This window comes from Parus major, chromosome 3 (genome assembly GCF_001522545.3).
Source record: "Parus major isolate Abel chromosome 3, Parus_major1.1, whole genome shotgun sequence".
Classification (NCBI taxonomy): domain Eukaryota; kingdom Metazoa; phylum Chordata; class Aves; order Passeriformes; family Paridae; genus Parus; species Parus major.
Genome location: NC_031770.1, coordinates 88026334 through 88044328, shown reverse-complemented (window position 1 = coordinate 88044328; position 17995 = coordinate 88026334). Strand labels below are relative to the sequence as shown.

Sequence of the window (17995 nt, the reverse complement as noted above, 5' to 3'; positions counted from 1 at the left end):
TTTTTTTTTTTTTTTTTCCTTTTGGTTTCTTCTCTGCTTTTTAAAATCTTGGATTTTTTGAGAAGTCATACAATTTTCTCAAAAATTAAATAGAGTCTTTGTCTTAAGATGTGAACTATATATGTATCCTATAGGAATCAGCTTTTCTGGTAGCTGGAATGATTTCCTACTAGCAGGAAGATATTTACATATTCAATTTTTTTGGAAGTTAGATGTCAGTCAAGTTTCTTAAGACTCAGTTCTCCAAATCCCACTTCATGCTTGGTTGGAAAGCCATTAGATCCTTATATTTGCTTTTATTTCATTATAATTTCCTTTAGTTTTTGTAAGCAGTGAATCAGTCCTTAATCACTGATCCCTTTTGATAAAAGATAAGCCATTTAATTCCTGCAGAGTATTTGGTAACCTTGCAGTGCTCAGCAAAGTGGCTTGCAGGTAACACCTTATGAATACAGGTGGTCAAATTGCAAAATAATGATGAAGTAAACTTGACTACTTAAAATGCAAATGATTAAAAATTCCAAGGTACATTTGAAATTCTACAAATATTTGCAATTTTTTTAAAAAAAAATCTGGCTTTTTATATATTCACGAATAAAAATACAAACAACAATGACAAGGTAAGAACCCTGAATAGATCCTACTAAAGGTGACTGTGATTGACCATATTTTGCATTTTGTGAAATTAGGAAGAATTATTTTTTCTGGGCACAGAATACTACATTCTACAACAGAGATGAAGTCAAGGTTTAAGATTCTCTATGCCAGTATTGTGGCTGTCACAGACAATCTCTCACATCAGAAATCAAAGATGTTTTTTTCACCATTTGTGTCCTGCTTGCCTGTAACACTCCAGGATGCCATATGGGTATGTGCAGATACAGACACTGACAGCTAGAGCAGCATTCCCAACTCTTACATTCATTTCATTTCTACAATTAAAGAGGTTCAGACCTCATTTTCATGGCCTTGCTCAAGTGATTAAGTAACTCAGGGTGACAAAATCTGGAAACATATGAATCACGTGATAATAGAATAATGAAGGGGTGAAATCTGCTGCTGTACACACTATAAATACAAATGCATTGCACTATATCAATTCTAGTGTCAAGGTGATTGCCATAACATAATATGACTTTATATTGTTTTCTGAGGCCTTATTTGGCAATAGTAAGGATGCAGAAAAACTAGATTCTTCCTGAATTATATCAGTATAACAGTTATTTTGAATTATTAACATTTAAAGTCATAACCACTAAAAACAGCTTTTCCTCCTGTTGGAGGCACAGAATAGATCCCCAACAGATGAAATTTACACAGCTCATTATTAGCAAGATCTACTTTCCTTTACCCCAGGGTTAAAGGGATGTCTGGTAAAATCACATTCTCTTCTGAAAAAGGAAACAGATGAATATTGACAATAGGTTTCTGGGTACATTTTATACTGCCACATAGTAAACAAATCTTGGATTTGTAGGAGTAGGAATAAAGGAAAACCCTTCATGTTTGCATAGACGAAAAGTAAATATTTTGATAATTTTGAAGTCATATGAAAATTCCAGTGCAGACCTAAAACTCAGTATGCAACCTTATTTGAAAACCATCCCTTCTTCTTAGAGAGTATAATGAAGTCTACTATGTCCAGAAATTAATAACATTAAAATATAACATGAAAGCACTTAATAAAACAATTAAAATTGCACTTAGGGGTATTTTACTGGTTTTATTTTTTATCATTTTGTAGCAATTTCAGGGCATCAAACATTTTTTATGTGGACAATTCCAGTCTTCCAGAAACTTACTTAGAATTTACTTCCCAGCCAAATAGATTTGTGAAATACAAAAGGAAAAAAATGGGTGTGTACTGAGTACCTGTCACAAGTATGTGTAAAACTCAGCAGAATTCAGAGGAAATGTGACCACTTCCCTGTCATCTTGCCACAGGCAACAGCTGGTGAGCACCTCATGCTCTGAAGAGGTGCTGGTTCAGAGATGTCACTGCCAGATCCAGTGTGCAGTTACCAATCCATTACACTTAGGAGCAGAGGCTGCAGGAAACCCTCACCAGGTAGGCTGACCAAGAGCACTTAGTTTTTTCACCTCCTGCTATGGACCTGGAGAAGCTCCAACTCAACTTTAGGAGACCGTGGTATGAGGCTGGAAGCAGAGGCTGGAGTGTGGTTTGTGAAGAGTAAGACTGAAATTCATGAAACCCCAGCTTGAGCATGGCTTGCCCTACTGGCATCCATAAAGCCTAAAACCACAGCACAAACCAGAAAAGGCAGACATCACTACTTGTGCCCTGGTTCTCAGCACCAACACCTGCAACTTCATTCTCATTCTTCTCCAACTTTTCAGTGCTTTTCAATAGCTGTGCATTTAATCTCTTCAAGGAAAAAAAAAAAACACTACCCAAAAATAAATTACTTTGGAAAATAATTTCAAATTTAATTCCCTCAGCATTCCAGTTAAAGAAGTTTGCTCATTATTATAGCTTTCATTTGTACAATGGAATATTCTGCACATATTCATTTGTATTACATATATATATATATATATACACTGTACATATGACAGCAATTCCAGGTCTGTTAAGTGTTTTCACTTAACAGTTATTGAACACAGTCCCTGGTGCAGTGGGATGCTAAAACTCTCTGTGTATAAAACCAAATAGATTTTAATGATGGTACTCAGCAGCTTATATTTGATATTTCCTCAAGTTCATCCTGTATCAGATCAATATACTCTTTCAAAGGGGTAAAATAAATATCCTTTTATTTATCTGATTCTTAAGAGTATCAAATCTCAGTTGCTTCATACTGCATCACATGTGTAGCATTAAACTGAAGGCTTTCAAATTTTCTGAAGTCAGTGAGCATCACTGAGCGTTTGTGCTGGCTTGAATTTCATCACCACGGTCCTCTGTGGTCACTATGCTAAAAAGTCACTGCATTTCCAGCCCTGAATAAAGAATGCTGGCCATGCACACAACACTGAAAGTGAAAAAATATGTATTGGGAGGTCAGCAACAAAGATGAGGCTTTCCATTTTTTGTTAATCCAAATATTTGTGTTTCTGATTTAGGATTATGGTTCAGCAGATGCCAACCATTTACCTTTCAGGAAAGGTCTCTCTGGTATGTATGAAGGACTTGTCCTGAAGTGAGTCTGCTTGATCTCTATAAATATTTGGAGGTAGCTTCCTACTTTAATTGAATTAATTTTTTTTTAAATTAAATTTTTATTGGGATTTTTATTGGTACAGAGACTGTACTCCACAGAACACCTTTGAACTGACTTGATGTAGCCCATTTATTAAACTGTCTGCTGTACTCTCGTATTTAGCACAGCTTTATTTCAGAGACAGATCTTACCACCTATACACCCATGATGAGACCCACTGAGGTGAACTGAATTTCTCACTGTAGTAAGATATGACTTTCTATTTTACTTTCTTTGTCTATCTGGCATTAGAAGTTCCTTACAGATATCAATTCCTGGAGCTGTACACAATTACTCAGACTACTGGGAGAGAAAGGACTAGCTCAGAAACCACAATAGGCAATTTGTAAAGGCTGATGATTTAGTGATCTTTTATAACTTATGGTAAGTCAACCCTTTGTGGTTTTAGTAAAAAGCTTAAACGAATTCTCATGTTTATTTTTCACGGTTATTACATTTATCACTTTTAACTGTGCTATCCTTTGCTTGGATAAGGATCATTCAAATATTTTTAATTATACGCCTTAATATATTATTGTTTTTTGTTGCATTGCCCTTCACTCTCCTTTTGCCTTTGACAAAATCAGTCATGCTGTCCCTTTTGTCTCACAGAGAACTAGTTGTGCCAACCAATTTCCATTTGATGGAAATACCTGCCCTTTTGTTGATAGGACGTGTATACATGGAGGATTCTGCTGAGGTACCTGTACCTCTGAAGCATATGCAGTGCATTCTTTAAGTGAATTATTTGCCACTGTAATGTTACGCTTACCTCATTCTTCCAGCTGAATCCACAGATACAGGGATAAGCTGAATGATTTTCAACAGTTCACAAATATTTACAGAATAAGTGTTTTTTACTCAAAAGTGTATTTATGATAATGCTAAACATGTAAATACAATATAACAGAAAATATTTCTGAGACATAGGGCAAGTAGAAATTCTAAGAAAGAGATCTGGAACAAAAGAACATCAGATACATGGAAAACAGAAAACCCAGATTCCATTTTTGTATTTAATTCAGGATAATTTTTTCAGTGTTGTCACTATATGATGCATTAGAAGAGCTTGCAAAAGTCTCACAGTCCTTGCACCCTCTTCTGAGGTTCTCTGCAGAGATAATTCTTCCTGATTTCACAGACAAACTCAGAGTGAGTGCTCAAATATTCAAAGTCTTTTCCATTCAACTACAAATTAAAGAACAGTCATTACAAAAAATCTTGCTCTCTGACTGTGTCAGTATTTTCATATCTTAAATATCTCTCTGGACCAGGGTCGATTTGGAAAAGTTAAAAAGCTGGATGAGATTATGATAAAAAGCAATAGGAATAATTGGAAAGCCGTAATAAAAGGCTTGCACCACTTGGCATTCATATAAAGATTGATGCTGAATATACTTTAATTAGAGTATAAGAATATGACTCAAAGTGATATGTCAAAAGAGGAATTGCATAAAAAGGATAGAACTGAAAAGACAGGACATCTCAGAGATTATATTAAAATAGGCCACTGAGAAATACACCAATATGCAACATGCATTTTGACAAAATGCAGAAAGATGTACTTCAGAACTCTGGATACTAATTTATATTCCTGGATTTTAAATTCATTGGATTGAAAGAAAATATCTAGAAGATATCTATATAGATATATAGGTATATGGATATATATGTAGATGTGATATATAGAAGACGTGTCCATCCCTAAAAGAAACATCTGCTTGATGCATAACTGATGTCCAAGAAACAGTAAACTGTTGAATGGGAAGGGCAATTACAATATTAGACTGATTTATAGCCAAATAGTCTGCTTTAATCTGCACCTAAAATACTTGAAAAATTCTAGTGGCTAAACTGTCAGTGCTCCCTGTAAATGAAAATTTTATTATTAATTTAATTTAGAAATAAACAAAAGCAGAACAGCTCAGAGAAAACCAACTGCTTTTTAAAGATTCCAAATAAGCTTGAAAAAATTATGCCTAATTCCTAGTAAGCACTGAATTGAAATGCTTCTAATACATGTCATAAATATGTGTTTATGTACAATGGGAACAACCTTAATTCTGGTGAAAACATTACTCCCTAATCCCTCACTAAGAATGAACATGGCATACCCCACTTAGTCTTCTAGAGGAACCCTAATGTTGAATTCTGTTCTGTACATTTAACACAAAGAAAAATTCTAGAGCAATGTGGCATATTATTAAAAAATAAAAAGTGAATTCTTCCCCTTAGAGACATCAGATTTCTGAGGCTGGGGATGAACTTTCTCTGGTGGCAGTTACTCCTCCTGGGTAACCTACCACTACATTTGTAAACCTAGCTTAGATTTAGCACTGGATATCCAACAGGCCATCCCTTTCTGGGTCCATCCTGCAATCTGAAAGAGGTCCTGTGTTTATCAGTAACTGCTTATTTCACCAACCTCCCATGCTAAAGTGGAAGATGATTATATAGTGCAGTGCCAACACATGGAGCCCTTATCTGTGTTCCATTTACTGAGAGATGAGAGATGCTCATCATTTTAGTTTTTAACCCATATAAGAGTATGATTCCAACCTGTGTTATTTCTTATTTATATAAGCACTAATATTTTGTTTCCTGTTTCAATACTATGGAAAATGATATATGCATTGCCAGCCTTTTCTTAACTATTGCTTAAAAGGAAACAAGCCAAAAGCTGTTCACTTTTAAGGCTTTAACTTCATATAAGTTTCCTGTTACAGCTATAGAGAGTACAAAATCTGTTGCCCTGGCAAGGGAACTTCCTGTGCTAACATCCAGCTTTCTGCTCATATCTGGGCAAAAGGGTTTTCAGGAGCTGCTCCAAGCCATCCCTTTAAATCTGCATTGTCACCTGATTTTGAAGCACCTTGTACTCCTTGGGTCTTTATGGGTAATTTCTACGCAAACATCGTTATGCAAGCACAATATCCATGTTTCTTGTCTAAATTGCAGTCTTCCTTCCTTGGCAGCATCCAAGACACACAGCTTTTTAGTTTTCAGAGAAAAAAAAGCATTCCATCTTGCTTTGTGTTTCCAACTTCCATCTTGAGATTCCAGCTTTTCTAACTTTCTTAGTGCATTTGTCTAGTGACTAAGAGGATCCAGTTTCTTGTACTGAGGAATTGCTGCCCTAACTGAAGTCTTTGAACTTGTAACTATCTTTTAAAAGTCTATACTGTACCATCTATGTTCAAAAAGGTTTTATATCTTAAAATGAGAAGTTTAGAAGTACATTAGAGGAGCCACTCAGAGCATACAAATATAACTATGGAGATGAGCATTAAATATTACTTTACAGGAAGATGAAAGTGCATGGATTGAATTTCCATCTTGGATTAGGATTGTAACTAAAATTTATTTATACTGTATGCTGGTTCTGTATTCTTAATTTTCTTCACAGTCCCATGAAGACTGGCATTTTTAGGTTGCAAAAACCTCTGAACAAATCTCATATCAACTCTGCAGGAGCTATGATTAGCAAAGGTAGGTAACAGAAAGGACAGGAAACTGCAGCTGTGTGGGAGAGAGGAATTTCCAAAGAGTCTCTGAAAGACAAAACTGAGTTTACTGTTTCAGCAGTGGCAAAGCTGCTCCTTAAAGGGGCCTTGAAGAAGAATTCCATTCTTTAATGGAAAATTAAATGTCCACTGTGCAGTATGGAAGACTTTGGAACTGCAGGTGTTAAGTTATTGCCCAATTTTAGACATTTTTGCATAGGGAAGTCCAAACCAGACATTTTTATTCTGGTCAGGAGATACATTATCTCTGCATTATTGCAGAAGGGAAACAAGAAAGCTGACAACACTAATTGGATTGATAAATGTTAGGGAACCAAGGAAAACCATGATGGGAGAGGAAAGACTCTTTAAGTAGGCTGGAAAGTAAAAGGGAAAAGCAAGTAGGAATAACCAGCATTGTCTGTGATCGGAAAAAGGCTGCACTTCTCATATGAGACATTCAAAAAATAGGTTGTACTTTCTCAAATAGCAGAAGTAGAATCATGGTATTACTTGCTAGGATTGAATAAAGTGGTATCATTTTATCCAAAAGCTTGGATCATTCTGTGCAACTGGCATCCCATCCAAATTATTAAATTCAAAGAAGGTTTACAGAGAATATATGGAAACACCTGACCTTTCTGTTCTCAGGGTGGGCTACAAAGAAATCAAATGCATTCTGTGGATAATTCTGTGTTGAATTTTTGTCCCTGCCAACTCAGCACAACTATCACAGCTCTCAGAGGATAATCTGGAAATGCACAGTGACTTCAACCCTGTAGATCTGTTTTGCTTGAACGCAGTAGACAACGACTCTCTATAGGTACTGCCCATGCTTAGTCTGTCATCCCAAGAGCTCCTGAGGAAAGAACTGCTATTTTGCAATAATTTGCTGTTGCAGATCGTACTCTGCTTCAGTTTTGTTGGCCATTCCTCCAACTTGTGCTCTCTCAGAGTACTTATGGAGCATGCAGCATATACCAGTTTCTCCACAACCATGTTCAAGTTCAGAAAAATATATTTAAAAAAAAAAAAAAGTTTTGTTCTTTTTCTACCCCTTATTTCACATACTGAGTTGAAGGAACAATTTATTCTTCTGGGTAATTTGTAGAAAAGTACAAACAGGTACATGAACAGCCTTGCCAACTTATTCCAAAAAGAAGGATGTACCTAAGCAAAGGTTGGGCAAATATTCAAAGAGATATAACAACAACAACAACGACAACAACAGAAAGGGACAACTGAGGAAGACTATGAAGGCTGGAAGAAGAGTGTACAAGGGGAAAAAATTTTATGATCTGCAGAAACATCAGCAGTAGTGATGAGGCATAAATCAAAACCCAGTTACTTGATCTTCAGGCTGAGGTTACAGGATGACAATTAGAAAACTGTTTTCCGTTTAAGTGGATTTGTCTGATTGGAAGTCACCAAGAGACAAACATTTGGTGCTCAAGATGCCTTTTAAAATGCAATCAAATTTCAAAGAGAGTTGTGATTTGAAATGCAACATTTATTTCTACCTTAAGGCAGTGTTAGAAGAAGTACCCTCCATATCTTCCTCAATAACTTTTACATTAGCAAATGCTCATATACTCAAGTTCAAAATTACTGTGAAAGAAAAAGAAAAGGGGTTCTTTTAATTTGCTTTGCAGTTTTGAACATCCAGTGACCTGCAAAACATGGATAAAACCCATTGGTTTATTCACTCACCAGAAGGCTTTAGAAATACTCCTCACTTTTCCAGGAGTGATAATGGCCAGAGTTGTGAAATTTGGTGATTACTTCAGATGTTAAGAATAAACTTAAGAATAAGGAAAAATTGGTACTATTGATGTACCTTATATATGCTAATAAGAGGTACAAAAGTTATTGGATTACATAATAGTCACTTCTAACCTGGAGAAGACTTAGGATCTTATTCCATGGAAATAACAGAATGAATAGCAATCAGTTAATAGGATTAAACCCACTGTAGAGAGATGTGAAGCATAAAGCCATAGTTAATGACTCATGATCTCTCTCCCCTTCCATCAATACAATTTCTTTATTCCTCTTTGGTCTATGTAACTCATGTATATTCCACTTATCTAGCAGTTCATGACCTTGTTTAAGTACTTAGTCTTTTCCTTAAAAACTCAGATGATGGTAAGATCACTTTTTTAAAACAGCAGTGAAGTGTATTATACATCTGTGAATCAAATGAAAAATATTAATTCTGAAATGGTACCTTTATTGACTAAAAATGTTTATGTAGATCAAATTTTCATATCTTTGTTCCAAGCACTCCAAAAGAAGATGTGATGCTGAAACCACGGTACTATTTTGGCATGCTTACTCCTTCACCTGATTGTCTCTGATCGCTTTATATCTGCACTGTGGTTCAAAATCACAAAGCAAAATATGTACTGTTATTTCCTCAGCTGAGCCACTTGCAGGATATTTCACAGTATCTAGATTGAGACAATACTTCATTATACAAATATAAATCTCTGGGACTTAACTCTTATTTCAAGAGACAACAGACACTGTTTAAATGTTTCTTATACTAAAAATATCTCAAGTTCTATATTTCCATTATGATGAGATTCATACCAAACTCTTACTAAATAAATAACGTAGGCACTGTTATTGAATAAAAAGAATTGCATATCTACATAGAAGGAACTGAAGTATTGTTTTAAAGACAATTGAATCTTGAGTATTGCTTTAAAGACAGGATTTCTTTATTAAATCATATTGTATCTTAGGAAAAATATTCCAATATATTTAAAATCTAAGATTAGAATTAGCTTTTCTTTAGTGGATGAAACTCCAGAAAATACAGTGATAGATATTTTGAAGGTAAGTTTTGCTTACAGATCCTGAGGTTTACAAAATAACCTAAAGGAAAGCAAAACACAAAAGTCAATTCAACCTCTGCTCAAAACCAGCGACTGAAGTCTGCACGCATAGTTAGGAGAGCTCTGTGGAGTTAATCTTATAACACTGTGCTAAATCTTGACTTTCTTCACACTGGAACAAAATTTTAGACTATTCAAATTACTATCACTCTCTTGGCACTAGTGCAATAAAGCTCTGTTTTTAAACTCAGAAGAATTTGCTCCAATAGTATTGCTGTGGATGAAATATCACACTATATTGTCAATATTCCCTGAGCATAATATTATTTAGTATGATTACAAAGTAGCTATTAAAAATTACATCAGAGACTTGGTGGTATCTTTAAAAAGCCGAGTTATTTTTCTGGGAATCCTCTTGCTTTCTTTGCTATTGTCCAAAAGACACATATTGAGCTGGCAGTGTGCCCTTGTGGCCCCGAAGGCCAGTGGTATCCTGGGGTGCATTAGGCAGAGCATGGCCAGCAGGCTGAGGGAGGTGGTCCTGCCCCTCTGCTCAGCCCTGCTGAGGCACATCTGGAGCGCTGTGCCAAGTTCTGGGCTCCTCGGGATGAGAAAGACACAGAGCTCCTGGAGTGGGTCCAGTGGAGGGGAACAAAGATGATGATGGGATTGGAGAATCTCTCTTGCAAGGGCAAGGCTGAGGGAGCTGGGCCTGTTCAGTCTTCAGAAGAGACGACTGAGAGGAGAACACATCAATGTCTGTCAGTATCTGAAGGGAGGCTGTCAAGAGGGTGTTTCCAGGCTGTGCTCAATGGTGCTGAGCAATAGGACAAGACAATGGGCAGAAACTATTGCACAGGAAATTCTACTTGAATATGAGGAAGAACTGCTTTAATCTTTTAAATCTTTAAACTTTTTGCAGTGACTGGGCACTGGAACAGATTGCACAGAGAGGTTGTGGAGTCTCCCTCACTGGCGATATTGAAGAATTGTCTGGACACAAGCCTGTGCAATGTGCTCTAGGATGGGCCTTCTTGAGAAGGGAAGTGGGATCAGGTGACTCACTGTGGTCCCTTTGTGATTCTGTGAAATGCCTTCCATCTCAAACCTGGACATGTGGATAAGTCAAAGGACATCATGTTTGTTGGAAAGGAAGATGGTAGTACAGTATGCTAATCCTTCTGTGAGACAAGCTGGGATTTGCACTTCAGGCAACTTTCAACCCTATGGAAATGGAGGTCAATGACATGGGTCTGGCATACAGTGAATTTAACTCTTCCAGTCACTCATATCCCACTCATTGTCTGGAGGTGATTTCCAAAGAAACTGCATTCAGTTTGCCTTGAAGTTTAAGAGCAGAGAGAAGGAGGAATGAGCAAGGCCACGCTCTGCCCGTATTAATGGTTGTCAGTCTGCCCATGGACCTGTCAAATGTAACTATGCAAAGTCTTCTAAGAGCAGGAAGTGGATTTGATATCAAAGGCTAGATACAGGCAGCAGCTCTTAGGGCTTATGTAAGTGCATATATATAAGAACAGAAGCCTCTACTTAAACCAGCCAGTCAACAACTCTCTTTCTGAACTGTGGTGTGTCTCCAGAGATCCTTATTCAATTATTAATGCATCTGCTGCTAATTTCATCATGCAGAGTGTGAATTTGTCTTTCCATGATGAGCTCTAAGGGAAGTTTGTAAGAAATATAGAACTTGTCAGCACATAAGAGTCAACACATTACTGCTGTGCTGCAGCCATTTATAACAAAACTAAAATGAGCACTCACTTGTTTGGCATTAATTTAATGTCCCACTTAGCTCCTATCAGACGTAAATAGCTGCTTCATCCATTTAAGCATTTCTGTTCGTGCACATAATGAAGTACTCTGTACCTGTCAAGTAAGCAGAATTCATAACTGAAATAAGAAATGGATGAGAAAATTCAATGTTCTTAATATTAAGCCTCTACAGGGGTAGCATCAGACTTTTTTTATGGCTTCTGTGAGATTCACCTTTTATTCCACTGTTGAGAGACCATAAGAAGACATGACACACGCTAGCATACCAAAAATGTTTCTGAGAGGGGTATCTGTTCAACTTATGGCACAATTAACAAAAGCTGCAGCTGCCAAACACATGCTATTACAAAATAAAATAGTTAGCCAACCTCTTGGTATTTAAATATTTTTATGTCATCTATTTTAGAGAAATAAAATTTAATTTTTAACAGCATTTTAGCTGTGATCACACTCTCTAGAGGAAATCTTTATGAGAAGGAACAGAGGTAATGACTACTATTAGTCACTGTCATTAGCATAAAACATTAGAAATGACAATATTTATAACAGGCTATGACATGACAGTTAAAATACGACTTTGTATCATTTGTGTATGCTTTGACTACAGCTGGTTGCTATTTTCTAAAGTTAAGCTGATAGAAGTCTGGTAATGGTATATTTAATAGCATGTTCATCATCAGATCTAATTGTTTTCCACCACAGGGTATGAAGTTTTATGTCCTCTATCAACCCAAAACAAACAGTCCTACTGCTTAATGGCCCTTCAATTAATGTTTATGGTGTTACTTTTATAACCTAAGTTATAAGAAAAAAAATCCAACAAAATCCCTCCAAGAAGCCATTTAAGAATTTAAGAAGCTTAATGGGACTCAACCCATACCAAAAATTACTAAAACATGTATGAGATCCCACAGCTGAAGATGTGAAATAGAAAACACTAGAATGACATTAGAAAGACACTGGAAAATAGAAATAAAAGATACTGAAAAACTCTTTGAGCACAGTGTTACAATGGCCATTGGAGGGGAGAACAGACCTTCATGTGGGGGAAGTTGGTAGAGAGACTTCAGGTTGGCCACCTTGCCACTGATGTTCATGCTGGGTTAAAACAAAGATCTGTTCATCCTAAATCATGCACAGCTCAGACTCTGTTGCTCAGGTTGCAAACTTATTCCCCTGAGAGTGATTTGCCCTCAGTAACCTAGATGCTAGCCTCCTACTCATAATTCTTTTCCCTATTTAGCAGAGCTCATGCTGATTAAAATGAAAGAACAGTTCAAAGACAGGTTTCTCTTTAACTGCCTCGGTGCATATTAATTTTTGTCTCTCCCTTCCATATGAACCCTCTAGAAAGCAATGTAAAATGACTGTAAATACGTTTCCACTGGAGAGCTGCCATTGTTCTAAATTATGAAAGCAAATGATTTCTGACTTGGGCTGTTAATTGTACATAGCAGTAATATATTAATTTTAAGCTACCCATGGTAGTTCAGACACCCTGATTTCTAGCTTTTAATGATGCATTACAAGTTTTTATTTCTCTGACACCCAGGCAATTAATCATTGACACTCCTCAGTCCCCCAGAGTAGCTGGACATCATTAGACAAGAAACAATCAGACCTGAGGGGGGTCAACATGTTTTTTCAGGAAATACTTGTCTCTTCGCATCATAAATTCTGCTTGACATTCATTGCAGCAAATATATTTTAATAGAACTGCTGTTATTCTGCCTCTCCTCCCAGTGTCCCAGGAGTTTTTTGTAGCTCAACATGATGTTCAGAAACAGGCAAAAAATGCTCTTTTGTCAAGCCTTCTTGGCAAATTCCCTCCAAGAGCACAGCTGAGAAATGACAAACCTATCACCTGACTGGCTGGTGTTTAAAGCTGACTGCTTTTGATTAGGAAGCAATGAACCTTCCCTTCTGGAGTTCATTCTGTGTTTTATAAGCACCTATTCACTGAAAATTATGCAGTTGAACTGATTTGAATTTGATTAGCGTAACGCTCCAGTTTTATTATCTGTAGTAAATACAGGCATCTCTTATGGTTTTACTGCACATTTAGGAGAATGTCAGGATAGTTAAAGTCTTACTTTTACTACTCATGTATTATTGCTTGACATTTAAAACAAATCCAAGAATAATATATGCCTGTATTGCAGTTACTCACTTGTTGTGTGTTGCTCCATATGTACTCACACTCTACTTCCTCTCTGCTCCAGTTGGAAGAACAGGATGAAGGCAATCCTGCCTACTCAAGGACAAAGTGCCATGCCCCCAGCAGGTGAACTGAGCTAGAAGTAACTGTGAAATGCAGCAGCTAATGTCTTTAATGGAAGACTCCTGTATTAAATTCTGTGCTGTTTCAACAGGCATCACTGAAGAGGAGCAGCGCTGCTACCAGAGGGGCTGGCATTGAACACTGAATCGCTCTTTCAATGTCAGCCAGATTCAGGAGCTGCAATGTGAATGCTCTGGGAAGCTTGATACCCTTTTATCTCCTGACAGCCTTTCAATTATATGTCCTTTCATATTATTACATAACTTCCAATGATCTGCACTGTGGACCTCAGTAATAAAAACCCATTTCATGGCTGAAGAACACAACTTCTTTGGTAAGTCAGCTTAGACCTAGACAGGGAGCAGTGCATTTAACCAGAAACAAATGCTGAGTGGAGTCAGATGGTCAGGTCAATAAAAGCTAAAAATAATATCTGACTTTGAGAGAGAAGAGAGTTCAGGACACAGCCTAAAGGCTAGATTCAGCCCTAGCTAAACATTTATCTCTGTATCAGAGTTATAAGGAGAGATTAGATACCCAAACTTCCATGCTGCAGAGGGGTTAGTTACAGACATACCTACAGAACTCACCAGTAAGGTCTGGGAGTAGCTGACAGCTTTCATTATTACTAGTGTGGTCCATAATGCCTTATGTCTATTAGCTACAGGCTGAGTATTCTCCAACATTTAATTCTACCTATCTTGAGAAAAATGCATATACTTACAGAGTTTACCTCTTCATATAGTTACCTGTTTTGTAGACCATTATTATAGTGCATGGCTACAGCAACCTATCCCAGTTGTTAGGGGGATAGTCGTTTGCTTTTAGAAAAATAAAGGTGGCCCACTTCAGCTGTAGTTCCAGCTAACAGTGAAACATTTGTGTGATATATACATGTTCAGTGCTTCTCGAGCTTTCATTAGTACTAGCTGGCTGTCTCAAAAATCTGTAACATTAATTTCAACAGTATCTGTATAAAGATGCAACAGAAGAAGTACAAAAAAGCTGTTTTGGGCCACGATATTTAAATCATACTAGTGATGACTCCTGGTTTTTGAGAACCTGAAGCTGAGACTAGTGAAAGCTGCAGGCTGTCAGTACTTCTGAAAATGAAGGTATGTCTCCAGTGCTCAAATACAGAGAGAAGTGTCTAAACTATCTTTCAAAAATGTTGAGAGTTATCAACAGAAGTGCCTTCTAAGAAAATCTTATTTCTTTACTAAACAACCAGTTTAAAAACAAAGCTATCAGAGGAAAGAATTAGCAAAAGCTACAGAAGTACAAAAAATTCACTTCTGGGGAATTCTATAGGCCAATTTCCACAAGATGAGTAAGATTCATGAGAAGCTCAAAGTGAAGCCTTGAATGGTCTCTCCACAGCAAAGCTCTTGTGCATTGGGCTGTGCTTCTCTACGCTCACTTTTCAACTTCTTGTTTGACAACAGAGCATTGGGCACAGAACAGGCCTACCTCAAACTCCAAGGACTAGCAGATGCCTCATGCCTTGCTCTTCTCAGCTCTACAATTAATTAATTTAATTAATGATATGACATGATATACACAATCCATAGCTTTCAATGAAAGCAACTCCCACAACTGAAATTTAAAACTTTGTTCCTTAAAGGTTTTTAGTTTTGCCCAATCTCAGTTACCTGAAAGACAACTACATAGCCAACACTAGGCATTTAGGCACATTTTCTAAACAGTAGAGAGCATTTAATCTCACTTGGGCTTTTTGACATATACTTGAAAAGTGGTTATAGTCCTTTGGACCTGAATTGAGTGTGTATGTATATATATATTATATATATGTATGTATATATATGTATATATATGTATATGTATATATGTGTATCTGTGTATATATATATGTATATATGTATATATGTGTATATATATATATATATGCAGCTGGAAAAAACAGATCTGAAAATGCAAGAAAACAATGGAATTAGAGGAACATTAGTATTTTGCTACAAAGTTCTGGCTTGCTCAGGATGGAGAAAAATCAGACTTCCCTCTCTTCCTCTACAGACTTTTGTTCATTGTATAGAAATATAGTAGAGTCTTCCAGGTTTCTGAAATATGTTATCACTTATTAAAAACTGCAGTTACTGAATAAAAAGGAATTCTCAAGTTTCCAAGAATACTAGGTCATTTTCTTTAGGCAATCACAATCACCTACTTCCAAGTCTCTCTTTAAGTCATTTTAGGAAATGTGGTATAATGGTTAGGAGTTTGGGCTCTAAGTAAAGATAGTTTGGCTCTGATGAATAGTATTCAGGTGTGATGCAGTGCAGTTTCCCCTTCTTCCATTTGCAATACGCAAAACAAAAATAATAATAAAGAAACAGTATTTCTAAGAGCCTTAGATTACTACTTACAGTGTTAACACACTTAAATATAATCTATGTAAACCCATAAGAAAGCTGAACATTTTCACCCATTTCTTTATCTCACTCACAGCCTACATAAAACTGGAGTGTGAATACTGTCACCTAGGGTTTATTTCCAGCTCTAGACAGGAGAAAGAATCTTGAAAAATCCACTGAGTTTTTTCTCAAGTCTAGAGTTGTGTTAGGCTTGAATAGATTCTGTCCACATCCTTTTAGCTCTTTCTCTGCAGAGAAAAATCTCTGTCTATACCATGACATAGTTTAAATTTTTATCACCATTTGCAACAGCAGAATGAAAAATGGTGTGGGCAGAAAAGTGCCGCCTCTTTTTTAACACATGGTGACAGGGAATGGGGTTCCATATGAGGACTTCATGCTGTTCCTCAGGGCAGACTTCAGGTCTGTTTTCTGCTGTGCGCAGTCAGGAGAAAGAATGGAAGGGCTGAGGTTGCACCAGGGTGTAGGAAATGAACGTGTGTCCAGATACAGCAGAACTCCACTTTAGCTATTGATGCTGCTTTTGTGAGCTGAAACCTTCTGGATGCTCTAGCTACCAACAACCAGAGACAATGGTCTTCTGTTTCACATGCTCTTTTCTGAAGAAAAAAGTTCATTTCTAATAACTAAGTACAATAATTGTACTTTTCTATGACATATGGGTGTATGTATATTAGCTTATCACAGAAAAAAATACAACTCAGTATTTAGCTTGAAGGATTTAGGAAATGTTAGATTTATAATTTCCAATATAGTTACATAATGTTCTTTAGCATATACAAGAGAACTTAGCCTTTAACTATAGGACTTCCTACTACCCTTTTCTCCAAAAGACGTAACTCATTCTGGATATTAGACTGAATTAAATACTTGTATCTATCTTAAACTCTAATGGTATGACCCTTTTTTGTCTTCTCTTTTTGATCCAAATGGTTGCTGCTGTAGTTTTAATTACTTTCTAACAGATTTTCATTGTGCATAGTTCTTAGCAACAATGCTACAGGAACTGAACCATATAAACCTTAATAAGTGAATGTTCACAGCAGCTCAATAAAGACACCAATATTTTCAGTGATGAACAAGTGGAGAACAGAGCAAAAAAAACCCCAGAATCTGCAAAATTTGATTTTCACATCCAGTCTTAATAGATTAACTTATCCCATGGGGAGATGATTTCTTCAAATATTTGGAATTTAAAAAATTATTTCCATGTTCAACACACTGCAAACATATAGTTTATTTATTATAGTGTTACCTCTGTAAGGAAGATGATTAAGTATTGCATTTCTTTATGACAGCAAAAGTGTAAGAATTTAGAAACATAATCAAACTGTCCTGTCTCAAAGTAACAAGCACCATAGGTATCTCTGTATAATCTCTTTTATAATGACAAATAAAATAAGAACTAGTTTAAAATAATTCTATTTTTTGCAGACTGATGTGACCTAATTATCTCACATTTGACATAAACTAAAACCATAAAGAAAAATACTACAGCTCACCTGATAGACTGGAAGATCACTGTCTGAGTGGTGGCATATCCTAGAGAGGATGGAAATGGTAGGTCCAGAACTCAGGGCTGTGGAGAGTCCACACCTGAGGCTCAGTCCTTCAGAAGCCAGTGATTTATTGCAAATGATGTTGAGCACTCTCAATTCCCTGAACACCATTCAAAAGGTACAGTACTTCCCTAAGGCTCCAAAAATCTGAAAATCAAGATAAAGTTGGGCAGACATATTCAATAAAGAACATAAAATTTGTTGTCACATTAATATTTTTGCTTAAATGACCTATGTAGCTTCACATAGCATTTCTGTGACACAGGGTTATAGTTCAGATGACAGAAAACTCTTGGTAGATATTACCTTCCAAATTTTGCATGTTAGGAGATAAACCAGTTATAAAACATAATAGAATGTGCTATTCAGTTCTAACACATTCATGTTCCCTGCAAAGCACAGGTAGA

At 36.5% G+C, this 17995-nt stretch overlaps 1 long non-coding RNA gene across 1 annotated transcript in view; it reads right to left on the bottom strand.

The window, feature by feature from the left end:
• Nucleotides 1–15392, bottom strand: part of LOC109022559 — an 18646-nt gene extending 3254 nt beyond the window's left edge. Inside the window, exon 1 of the long non-coding RNA XR_002001525.2 lies at nt 11344–15392. This is a non-coding gene — a long non-coding RNA (uncharacterized LOC109022559). The remainder of the gene's footprint in view (nt 1–11343) is intronic.
• Nucleotides 15393–17995: the final 2603 nt, after the last annotated feature.